Genomic DNA, 13572 nt, shown 5'->3' with positions numbered 1-13572 from the left:
AGCATGAAATAAATTCATTTCATGCCCATTGCAAAGAAACATCATCCAACAGAATGTGTAAAATATTGAGCAATATCATTAATATCACAAACAAGTAAGATAATTAAAAAATGGTTACATTGACAGGAAACTGGTAAAGATTTAAGCCAAATTCAAAAGAGGACATAGAATGATGGGCATAATTTCTAGTATAAGATTTATCTTGACTGAAAGCAAACACCAGAAACATTATTACCTGTGTGATTGGCTATGCAAAGGCATTTGATTGTGTAGATTATAACAAATTATTGATAACATTGCAAAGAATTGTAATTCCAAAAAGCTTAACTCTGCTCATGCAAAATGTGTGCATAGACCAAGGGGCAGTCATTCAAAGAAAACAAGGGAACACTGCATGGTTTACAATCAGTGTCAGGGTTTTACTTATTCAATTTGTATGTTGAACAAACAATTCAAAAAGCTGTACTGTATGAAGAGCAAACCATCAGGACTGAAGGGAGACTCCTTAACAATCTGTTGTATGCAAATGATACAACCTTGCTTGCTGAAAGCAAAAAGACTTGAAGCACTAATGAAGATCAAAGACCATAGCTTTCAGTATGGATTGCATCTCAATTTAAAGAAAACAAAAATCCTCCCCAATAAATAGCACCGTGTTAAATAGAGAAGAGAATGAAGTTGTCAAAGACTCCATTTTGCTTGGTTCCACAATCAATGTTCCTGGAAGCAGCAGTCAGAAAAATCAGAGAAAACATTGCATTAGATAAATCTGTTGCAAGATCTCTTTAAAATGCAAATTAGCAAAGATATCACTTTGAGGACTAAGGTGCACCTGACTCAAGCCATGGTATTTTCAATCACCTCATATGTACATAAAGTTGAAAAATGAATAAGGAAAACCACAGAAGAATCAATGTATTTGAATTCTGATGTTGATGAAGAATAATGAAAGTACCATGGATTGCAAGAACCAGATCTTTATTAGAAGATTTACAGTCAGAACATTCTTTAGCAGCAATGATTGCAAAACTTCATCTTATGTACTTTGTTTGGACATGTGATCAAGAGAGACCAGTTCCTGGAGAAGGACATCACGCTTGGTAAAGTGGAGGGTGAGCAAAAAAGATCAAGGCCCCAAACAGACTGATACAGTGTCAGCAACAATGGACAATGGACTCAAGCATAACGATTTTGAGGATGTTGCAGGACCAAGCAGTGTTTCGTTCTGTTGTGCATAAGGTTGCTATGAATTGGAACTGACTGAATGACACCTAACAGCAGCAACAAGAGCAACCCTTAATTATTTACTAAGATAAATATATTACTGAGAAGACTTGTCTGAAGCCATTCACTGATCACAGACACATGTTTAAACATGTTTTGTCTGGAATGAATCAGTGAATGTACGAACTTAATAGCAATACTTTTTGACTTACCTTCTTACCTGATAGTAAAATTACTTATATGATAATTCCCCATGAGTACAAACGGACTCAGTGGAGGCAAGCAACAACAACATGCCAAATATATGTTTAATTCTTTAAGTACTTACAAACTATTTTCTACAAGTTGCATAATTTTACATTACCACAAGCAATATTCAGTGGTTGAGTTTCACCACATCCTCACCAATACTTGCTATTTTCCTCTTTTAACAATCTATTATAGCTATCCTACTGATTATGAAGTATTATCTCATTGTGGTTTTGAATTGTATTTACCAAATGATTAATAATTTTGAGCATCTTTTTCATGTGATTGGTTATTTGTATATTTTCTTGGCAGATTTGTGTATTTAAATCACTTGTTCATTTTTAAATTGGGTTGTCTTTTCTGTTCAGCTGCAAGTGTTCTTTAACTGATTATATTCTCAGTGGTAGGTATTTAAATTTTTTATGTCTTTAAATACAAGGGCTCAAGAATGCTTCAGAAGTTCCACAAACAATGCAGCCTTTTCTAATTTAAAACAAGATTTAAATAATTTTTATTTATTTTAAATATCAAGGCCTATGTATGGTGCTGTAGGATAACCACTGGACTGCCACAGGTCAGTTTGAACCACAAGGTCAGCAGTTCAAACTCACCAACCACTCCCCAGAAACTATATAATAGGGTCACTTTGAGTTGGAACTGACTCAACAGCACCTAACAACAGCAACAACATGCTTCTAAATATAATTTAAAGAGAACTGAAGGTAAGTAAACCATTTTCAAAACAACTACATATTATATAATATGGTGGTCACAAAAGAAGTTTTGTTACCTATTAATATTGCTGTTGTATTTGTTCCGTGCCATTGGGTTGGTTCTGATCCATAGCAACCCTGTATAGGTGTCTGAGGAGTGGCTGGTGAGCTTGGACCACCAACCTTGTGGTTCATTCAAATTAGCTTTGCAGTCCAGGACATAAACCACAGTGCCACATCAAGGCTCCAGTACTATTAATAATGGCATAAATTTATTCTCAGACTTACTTTCCTCTCTTTAAAAATTAAGAAGTCTTGCAAGTCTGGATGTTAGGAAATATTTCCATATCCAAAATAGAAATATTTTATGTTCATATAAACAATTGAAAATAATTGAGGGTTTTGTAGACATGTGTGCAAATTATTTGTAGGATATGTTCAAATTAGTATATTAGAAAAACTAGTGCATAACCAATTTGAGTGGAAGAGGATGAAGATGTAAAAATTATTGGAATGGTAATAAAAGCAGTGACAGTTGAAATGAAAAGGTCATGAATGTGAAAATAATTTCAAAGGAAAAAAAAGCATGAGTTGGAGAGGAAAACTGGATACCCACCTGGAGGTGTTGAACAGAAAATTGAAAATGCAGAACTGAGGGTTGTGGAAAAGGTCAGATCTGAAGATATAGATGTAGAAGGTCAACCTGATAAATGTGCTCATTGGAGTCATGGAAGTATATAAAATATCCAAGAAAGATCATGAGAAATAGAAATAGGACAATTATGGAACTTGGAGAAATTCAAACTTTTTATTAAAGGACTAGAGAAGGTGTTGGAAAAGAAGAAAGAAAAACGGATGTGTAGCATATAAAATGTAAAGATCAAGAGAATATCCACAAGGGACAGGTATACTGTCTCAGTTCTGCAGTGAGATATGGAAAACTGATTACTGAAAAAAAAAAAATGTAGGAAAGAATCATTAGACTAAATGAGTAGAAAATAGGAGCTTATATTTATTCTAACATCTTTGTTCAAAGCCTACCATGTAGTGTGATTTCCAAAGCATGGGTTCAGAGGTTTTTATTGTTGTTAAGTGCCGTTGAGTCAGTTCCTACTCATAGTGTTCTATATAGGGTTTCTGACGAGTGGCTAGTGAGTTTGAACTGCCTACCTTGTGAATCAAATTGACTTTGTGGCCCAATACTAATCCCAGTGCCACACCAGGAAATATGTGCTGAGATTTGTTCTAACATTATTATTGAATGCCTATCATGTACCATGCAATTTCCAAAGCATGGGTTTCAGAGGTAAGAAAAGCAAAGTCTTAAGTTGGAGTAGACAAATAATAAAGTAAAATAATAATAATAAATAGCAGTAGTACCAGAAATCATATCATTTGCATATCACAGGTTGTTGTAAATCTTCCTCCAATCCTGATGACATTTTTCCTCATATAACCCAGCTTCTCGTATTATTTTCTCAGCATACAATTGAATAAGTATGGTGAAAGAATACTACCCTGGTGCACACCTTTACTAATTTTAAACCATTCAGTATTCCCTTGTTCTGTCAGAACAACTGCTTCTTGGTCTATGTGCAGGTTACTCGTGAGCACAATTAAGTATTGTGGATACTAATTTTCTGCAATGTTGTCCATAACTTGTAATGATCCACACAATCAAAAGCCTTTGCATAGTCAGTAAAGCACAGGTAAACATGTTTTTTGTAATCTCTGCTTTCAGCCAAGATCCAAGTGACATCAGTAATGATATGCCTCGTTCCACATCTTTATCTGAATCAGGCTGAAACAGGCAGTTCTCTGTCAATGGACGATTGCAGCTGTTTCTATATAAACTTTAGCAACATTTTACTTGTATGAGATATTAATGATATTATCCAATGACTTCTGCATTTCATTGGGTCACTCTCTTTGGAATGGGCACAAATATGGATCTCTTCCAGTCAGTTGGCCAGGTGGTTGTCTTCCAAATTTCTTGGCTTAGATGAGTGAGTGCCTCCAGTGCTACATCAGTTTATTGAAAGATTTCAATTTACATTTCATCAGTTCCCAGAGGTTTATTCTTTGCCAAGGATTTCAATGAACTTTGGACTTCTTTCTTTAGTATCATTGGCTTTTGATCATATTCTACCTCTCAAAATGGTTGAACATCAACCATTTCTTTTTGGTCCAATGACTCTGTGTATTCCTTCCATCTTCTTTTGATGCTTTCTGCATCATCAAACAATTGGAACAGTATGTTTGAATAGGAAGACTGATGCTTATTTTAGACTTATTTAGTGGGGAGTGGGAAGGAAAGAGAAATAAATAATTTGGCTAAGATCTGAATGACCAGAAGGAGCCAGACATAAAAAGCAGATTAGCTATAGCAAAGACCCTATTGCAGGGATAATCTGGTTGAGTTCAAAGATACAGACTCTGGCTAAAGTATAATGAAGCAGGCTTAGAATTGTGTGAAATGATGCTGGCAGAGACCATAAAGTTGCAGACCAGTATAAGGTGTTTGGGTTTTATTTTCAGTGTAATATGAAACTATAGAGTGATATTATTAGATTTATGTTTTTAAAGAATAAGACTGACAGATTTATGGAGAATAAATTTTAGAGATGCATGATGGGAATAAGAGAGACCCTTTAGGAACCTGAAACCCTCTGGCTAAAGACTGTAGTTACTTGGGTCAGGGCTCATTAAGAAGCAGTTTCAATAAAACAGAGGGACTGGGAGTCAGATATGCATGGGAGCAAGTACAGATGAGTGTTATAAAAGCAGGGGTAACGGGCATCATCTTTTCTTATGTGCTTTGAATGTAAGATATAGAGGACAGAGTGAAGTTTCTTATCGCTTCATGTCTTAGGGTAGAAGCTTTAAAACAAAATGTTGAAAAGAAAGAAGAACTTTTTTTAAAATGCAAGGAAAGGAATACTGAGATTTTTTTTAGAAGAGATGAATAGATTCAAAGGAGAAAGTGAGTCTGTTGCAAAAGGAAAGTCTTTAAAATTTGAAACAGAAAAGAATAAGACAGAAAATGGTTCTGTGAATGTAGCTGGTACTTGGAATGTTGTAAACCTTTTCATAGTTTAATAAATGAACAAGCAATTTCTTTTCTTCCTTTTCTCCTTTGGAAGAAGAATATGCACAATGGTTAGAAGAAGTAACAATGGGACATGCAGCCTAACAGATGTTAATTTGGACCACTAGAGCCTCAGCCATTATTCTAGAACGTATAGTAGATCAACGCCAATGACTATTTATTGCATCAGTTGCCACCAGACCCTTTCTTTTGCATCTCAGGGGTTCAAGAAGAAAAGCTAATATTTAAAAATTGCAGAACAAAAACAAAGCAAAGCAAAGCACAACAAATAATAATAAGACTACTTTTCCTTTGAACAGAGCTAGTTTATGGAAAGAGGTCTAAAAAGACTGTACATTGGGCAGGAAACCAATGAAACTTGGAAGGCACTTGCAAATGTGAAATCCATGCTGAAGAGTAATTTAAAGCATGTGACTCAGTGCTAAATAAAGTGTCCTTCTAGTTCACCAATTGTATACTTACGTGATTATAAAATCATGAATATAATGGTCAAAGGAGAACTTAAAAACAATAACCTATTAATAGAAATCTATTAATGAAACTTCTATTCTACTCTGCACACACATGATCACCTTGAGAATCAACTCAATGGCATCTAATAACAATAATCATGATTCTGAGCTTCTCAGAAGTAGAGAATAAGGAGCTACAGACCACAGGATGAAAAAAATTTGACTCGTTGTTATTGTTAAGTGCCTTCAAAATAATTCCATCTCACAGCGACCTTATAGGGTTTCTGATGTGCGACTGCTGGGTTTGAACCTCCCAAAAGATGGTAAAGCTGAGTCTTGATGGTAGGCATTTATCTCAAGACTATTTCCTCAAGCAGAAATTGATCTTGTAATACTTTCTTTCAATCCTAATGGATGCTTTCTGATAGGCTGGACTTATACATGAAACATTTTGGTGGCGATATATATTCATGTTTATTGTTATTAGTTGTCATCTAATTGATTCCCAAGGTGATTACTGCAGAATAGAATTGAATTTTCTAGGTTGTGACTTTATTATAGAAGCAGCTTGCCACATCTGTCTTTCCAGGAACCACTAGTTAGGTTTGAACTACCAACTTTTCCTTTAATAGTCAATTGCTTAACTGCACCACACAGGGACTTCTTTTTATAAGCATATTATCATTAAGTTCTGAAGTGTGTCATGATAAAGATTATTGATTAAATATACCTTTTGTTTCAAGATCATCACTAAACTCTGCCAAATCCCCAGTGGTAGGCGTGATCATCATGTTACTGACAAGAAATGGAGAAGTACTTATTGTAGTCTGGAAGCTGGAGAAACATATCACTTTTATCTCTTACTTACAGTTCTAAGATTATATGAAGTCTGTGGCTCCTAGTGGAATCGGGATTGTAAACCTGCCATCCTGGCTCCTGACTGAAACCCACCGAGATTGATCCTCTAGGACATAGTATAAGTAGCAAAAGGTGAAGATAATTTTCAAATACTCCACATACATAGTCTATAGCTTGTTTCTTGAAACTCCCGAGACTTCTAGATTATTATTATTTTTCCATAATAAGTAAATGGAAAAAAAAAGTAGATTTTTATGGTCTGGGGATTAGTCCGAGTTTCATTCATGATCTGTTTTTTTTTGCACAGCCTTTAAGAGTTGAAAGTGTATATGTCATCTCTAATTGGGACTTCCAGACAGAAATGATACCATCAGGGAACTTAAGATATGTGGCCATATGAATCACCCTGCAGACCAACCATATTGCTATAAAGAAAATAATTTACATTTAAATAACTTATCTGCATGCACTTAATTTAAAAGTAATCTTTAGTCTTTCTCAACTAATCCCCAAACTTATAGACTAGTTTGATCATATTTGTGCAATAAAATTGAAATTTTCAGATATGGTAGGTAATCAATTTTAGTCACCTCATCTGCGTTTCCAATCTCATTACAGATTGCAATTTTCAGTGCAGATTACATGATGACCCATCAGTGGCTTTGTTGTTTCTGAATTACCGATTCCTTGCCTACTGCCAGATAAGAACAAAGCCTATGCATCAGCCTGACAGCTTGCAAACAGAAAATGGGCTTGTAGGATTGGATTTAAATCCCAGGTGTAGGGGATAATTACCACATCACTCATGCAGTAACTGAAAAATGGTATTTCAACAAGAAAAATTACATTCTTTTTATAGTGCCAACAGAAATCATTATTTGAGGCTTCACACTGATTCACTGTATCATTACATGTGCACTGTACTCATTAAATGTAATGTTTGTTGCAACATAAAAAAGTTATTGTTTTAGATACTTTGGTGGAGCAGGTAGCTTAAATTTAAGGTTTGTGGAACCTTGATGGTGTAGAGGTCATTTGGACTCTAATATATACCGTGCAAGAGAAATGACAACCCAGATGCACAGCTTTCTAACCGGCTCCTATTACAAGAGGTGGGGATGGATAGTCAAAAGAAAATGGAGTATAAATCTTTTGTTTCAAAACCCAGCCGTTTAACCCTGCAGACTGTCCAGAGGAAGAGGAAAAGCAATGATTCAAACATCTTCAACAGAGTGGTCCTGCTTAGTGCATATTTTACCATTAGTTTTGAAATCATTGGAGACCATTCTAAACAACAGAGCCCATATTCTCTTGAAAATTCATTAAAGAAAACAGTGACAGACACACTGGGAATACATACACTCCTCACCCTCTGGTTGCTGGTCTATCAAGGTTGCCGTTGTCTCCCATAGATTATGAAAGCAGTGCAACAGATAATGAAAGCACGATTTGGCAGAGTCCTCTTTAGGTGAAAGACGCTACTATTGGCTGCTGAGACAACAACCCACACTGCAGTTAGCTGGAGCCCGAGCTGCTCTCCAGGCCACGAAGATGTTCAGATTAGTATAAATAGAACAGTGCCCTTAGATTTGCTCTTGCAATCTAACGTACCTACATAGACTTCAAGAGGCACTGACTACTTAAAACAAAAATGAATGAATGAATGCACGAATAAATGAAATTTTATGTGTCAGCTCATAGCTCCTTTACGTTGAATTCCTAAATTAATATGATGAGCCTAACTGTCTTCCCATGTATGAAAATGAGAGCTTTTTGAAGCAGGTTTAAAGCAAAAAAAAAAGGTGACGAGATTAAATGTATCTTTGCAACTGTCTACTCTTACCACTAAGGAGCTCTGGTAGTGCAGAGGTTATGAGTCAGGCTGCACACCTCACAGTCAGCAGTTCGAAACTACCAGCAGTTCTGTGGGGGAAAGATGAGGCTTTCCGCTCCCATAAAGATTTACAGCCTTGGGAACCCTCTACAGGGTCGCTATGAGTCGGAACCGAGTCCACAGCACATAACCACCATCACTCTTATCATCGCACCATCATTAGTCTTGACAATCTCTCCTATGTGAGGCAGGGTTGAGTGTGTAGAATTATTTAAGATTTTCTGAGTCTTTCTAATCACAGAAAGGTACTGGCAAAAATAGACTTATTTTTCCAAGAGCTATTTCCTATCCTTTTATGTTCTAAGAAGAAATTTAGCTAACACATTTTAGAGGTATATTCAGATGAGCTGCTTGTTCTCAAACAACAGATACTCCAGTTGGAAAAAAATGAAACATGGAAGTAAAAGAGAGTAATACAAGATTAAAAGTGGTAAAGCTAAATGATTGCCAGGATAGTAGACTTTACAATTATTGTTGTTGTTAAGTGCCATCCAGTCGATTCTTCGATTCTGACTCATAGTAACCCTGTATAGTGTTTCTGAGATAAAAACTGTTGAGTTTAAACTGCTGATGTTGCAGTTCAAACTGACCTTGCAGTCCAGCACTTATCCTTAAGTGTCACACCAGACCTTACAAAGGGGACAGTAATACCTGGTTGAAGAAGGCTGCAAGTGAAAGGGTTATAAAGGAAGGGCAGTTCGTAAATAAACCATAAACTAAGCATTCCAGTGGTTAAAAACTACTTGAATGATATGACAAAAGGTAATGTGCCCAAACAGCTTTTTTCATGATCTCAAAGACTCAGAAGTAATCAAGATATCCTTTAAAAAGTGAGTGAATAAGCAAACTGTGGAGTCCTGATGTGGTGCTGTAGGATAAGCATTGGAATGCTAACCACAAAGTCAGTGGTTCAAACCCACCAATCGCTCCTCGGAGACCCTAGACAGTGTTGTTGTGAGTTGGAACCAAGTTGACAGCACTTAACAACAAGCAAACTGTGGTGCATCTATGTAATGGAATATTATTCAGTGATAAACAGAAATAATCTATCACCCCACAAAAGGTCATGGGAAAACTTTAAATGCATGCTGCTAAATTAAAGAAGTCAGTCTCAAAAAAGACTACATATTTTATGATTCCAACTATACAACATTGTTGGAAAAACAAAACTGTACCAATGGTAAACAAATGCCAAGGATTGGGGGTGAACATGTGGGAGATAAATAAGATTTTTTAGGAGGTGAAATTATTCTGCATTATAGTGTAATAGTGAATTAGGACATTATGTATTTGTCAAAATCTATGGAACTGTAAAACACAAAGCATGAACTTTAATGTAAAATATAGACTTTAGTTAAGAATCACTTATTCACTGATAGCTATCAAGTAAATACTGACTCATAGCGACCCTGCATAGAGTTTCCAGGATTGTAAATCTTTACAGGAGTAGACAGCCTCATGTTTCTCCCATGGATCAACTGGTGGTTTTGAACTTCTGACCTTGTGGTTAGCAGTCTATTGCTTGTTGTTAGGTGTCATTAGGTGCCTTCAAGCCAGTTCTGACTCACAGTGACCTTATGCACAACAGAGAATGAAATACTACCTGGTCCTGCACTAGCCTTACAATTGTTACATTTGACCCCATTGCTGCTGCCACAGTGGCGTGCCATCTCATTGAGGGTCTTCCTTTTTACACTGACCCTGTACTGTACCAAGCTTAATGTCCTTCTCCTTGAACCAGTTCCTCCTGATGACATTTCCTAAGTATGATATGTAGGCTTCTAAAGAGCACTCTAAAGGAGTCCTGGTGTGGCACTGTGGGCTAATGCATCAGACTGCAAAGTCATTTGAACTGCAAGGTTGGTGGTTCAAGCTCACCAGCTGCTCCTTGGAAACCCTATACAGGGTCGTTATGGGTCAGAATCGACTCGATGGCACTTAACAACAAACAACAAAGAACACTCTAACTATACTTCTTCCAACACAGATTTGTTTGTTCTTCTAACAGTCCATGGTACTTTCAACCATGTTTATGTAGCAACGTTGGTTCAACAATTACAATAAATGTACCACATTAATGCAAGATGATAATAGAGAAGACTGTGGACAGGAAGAGAGGGAGTATTTGGGAATTATCTGTAATTTATTCTCATCTTTTCTGCAATCTTAAACCTCATCTATAAAATAAGGTCATTATTTTTAAAGTAAAAAGAATGAATGATATGTTACTCTCCTAGATACAAGGGTTTCAAAAATAAGATCACGCAAACTTGCTGGTAGCAAGCACTCAGTTAAATTACTCTGAAACTTAATCATTATCCGAATAAACATTTATGCACATGCTTCCCCTACCCCCCACAAGTCACAGTGCTCTATGAACTTTAGATGGTTTATTTTTTTTAGCTCTCACACCCATTCTATAAAGTTATTATCATCTCATTTTAAACATGTAGAAATTGAGGCAAGAAGGGTTAAGTCCAAGTGATGGAGTTAGACTCTGAACCAGGGCCATCTGTCTACAGATCCTATACATTTAATCATGACACTATACAGCTATAATAATTTCACAGTAGATCAAAAACCTAAGGGAAAAAATATTTTTATTTTTCCATAAACTAAGCTAATACAACCTAACCACACACATTTACCAACTAAAGATTATCATAGCTACTAAGTAAGTATGCATTGTGTTGATTGCCATTTTAAAACGATGACTTTAGAGCCGAATTCATAGTCATAACAGCACACATCTCAGGTGTGGGTAAAATCTCACATTTCTTTGAAGAACACACTCTGATCTTCAGCTATGCCAGTATTTAAATTCTATGTTGTTGGCATTTCATTCTATTTCTTGAAATGCAAAGCATAACCTATTCCATACCCTCAGAAACTCTGTAAACTTAAAGAGATAAGGTCCCTCTGCAAAGGTGCCTTAAGTAATACCCTTACCCCTCCAGGCTTATCTAAGAGAACAATGTGGACTTGTTTCTAAATCACATGGACATATTAGAAAATGCATTAAAATGCAGGCTGACAAACAAGACTAAATGCAAAATGACCATTCAGTTCTGCTTCTGATAGCACTGTGGAGAATGGGATTTCTCTGTATTCACGCCATCAGGGCCTTACATGGCATGGTTTAATTAAGGGGTCAACATGTGGTTGAACTGGAGATTGTAAATTGTGTTCATAAATTAAAACTGACCAAATATGAATGTCTTTTCTCACCAGCATCTCCCTTATAATATACAGGCCAAACTTTGCTAGGTCTTCCCGGCACCCCATCCCCGGTGACATTTCCTCTGCAGCTAGCTCCTTGTTGTTTAAGAAACTGAATAGCCACATTCACCTATGAATCCCTGTCCAGGGAAGGTTACCAAATGCCTCCCCTATGCAAATAAACTGACTACACCCAGAGTAAGAAAATCCACTGTGTATTCTTAAAAGGGATGCGATCAGAGCACGTGTGATTTACAGACTATCCAATATTTTCATTGTGACATAAAAATAAATGGATTTGGTCCCCATTACAGCTCAGCTCTTTCTCCTTGGCCCTTAAGGGTGGCTCATTTGGCCCTGTGGCATGCCCTTGTGAGAGCTGTGAGAACGCAGTTGCTTACATTGCCTGGGAGAACTCACTTTAAAAGCCTTTCTTGCACTAAAGAGCTTTGCTGCTTCATTTTGTTTCTCATGAACATGTTAGATGTCGCTCATTGGTGCTGCCTTATGCTACCTCATTGTTCACTGCTGGTTGTGTGATGTCTCCATGTTTGTGAAAGGTACTGTAGCAACTGCACAGAGGATACTCCATTCTGTGGGAATGTGGCCAGACCGGGAAGTTCTGAAGCATTAGGAACTGGCATGCCTCCAACCTGGGAGGCAGGGGACTTACATTCCTCATGTCATACACAAATAAGCGACATGACTAGCTTGAAGTCATACAGGAAGGGAAAGGCATGCATGGAGCTAAAGGAAACACATACACAGAGAAAGCAGAACAGAAGTCATATCCACGACTCCCACAATGCACCACTGTACCCTTTCTTCCTTTGTTAATACGGCAAAATGGATTTACATTGGGTATGACAGGCAGGCCTCCAATGAGATAGATTGGCACATGACAACAGCAATGGGCTCATGCTTAACAAAAATTGTGAGGGTAGCACCGGACCGGGAGGTGTTTCCTTCTGTTGTGCATAGGGTTGCTAAGAGTCGGAAGGACTCCGAGGGCACATAACAATACGACAGGCAGGAGGTGTTCCTCAGGTGAAAATGTCTGTGTGAATAGGAATGCTTTCCTATTTATGCCTTTATAACTAATACATGTTTCCTACAACGTTTATTAATTCATTCCTTTAAAACACTCTTGAGGAAATAGGAAGAAGAAAGTTTTTTTTGTTTGTTTTCCCTTTTCTCCATTCTGGGTGAAGTCAAAACGTAGCAATGGATACAGGGACATTGTCTGTCCTGGGTTTACAAGTGGCAAGGATTGTCTGTCATACACCATGAAAGAATTGTTCAGTGGTCTGAAAGCCCATAAACCATTAGGCCTTGCAAAATAAAACACAAATCCTATTTTAATTTTCAGAATTCTGGGGGAACCAATAAAGCTATATTGGACACAGTCACTGCTACACTCAACATATAAAAATTTTTAAATCTTTAGACTCATTAAGTCAGATATTCCTTAAGACCTAAAACTGGAGATGAACTACGGTCAGTGGGTTCAAAGATTTCCCTGACTATTCTCTAACCCAAAGCCTCAGTGGACTTCTTCTATAAACAAAAAAATGTCTTAGGTTTCATCTACAACTAGAGGCAGGGGACCAAACAGAAGGTTTTGAACTAGTACAGTATAAAAATCGTAAGGACCAAAATAAGATGGAAATGTTGGGAAAGAAAAAGACAAATGAGAGAAACATGGAAGGATTGCAGGAACCCTGTGCCAGATTTGCAGGCAGCAGAAAGAACTCTGAGCATGAGTAGGTGATCATGTCTACCACAAAACAAGGGACAGATGAACCACAATGGGAGACAAAGAGCACAGGCAGAAAGAGAGGATTCAGGTCAGCG

General features: G+C 37.0%; 1 pseudogene; it reads right to left on the bottom strand.

Annotated features, from left to right (window-relative positions):
• The window catches only part of LOC102834364, a 47527-nt pseudogene extending 35743 nt beyond the window's left edge, over positions 1-11784 (bottom strand).
• Between the last annotated feature and the right edge of the window lie 1788 nt (positions 11785-13572).

The sequence above is a fragment of the Chrysochloris asiatica genome, unplaced genomic scaffold, assembly GCF_000296735.1.
Source record: "Chrysochloris asiatica unplaced genomic scaffold, ChrAsi1.0 scaffold00017, whole genome shotgun sequence".
NCBI lineage: Eukaryota > Metazoa > Chordata > Mammalia > Afrosoricida > Chrysochloridae > Chrysochloris > Chrysochloris asiatica.
The sequence above is the reverse complement of the archived record's forward strand: the minus strand, read 5'-3'. Positions and strand labels throughout refer to the sequence as shown.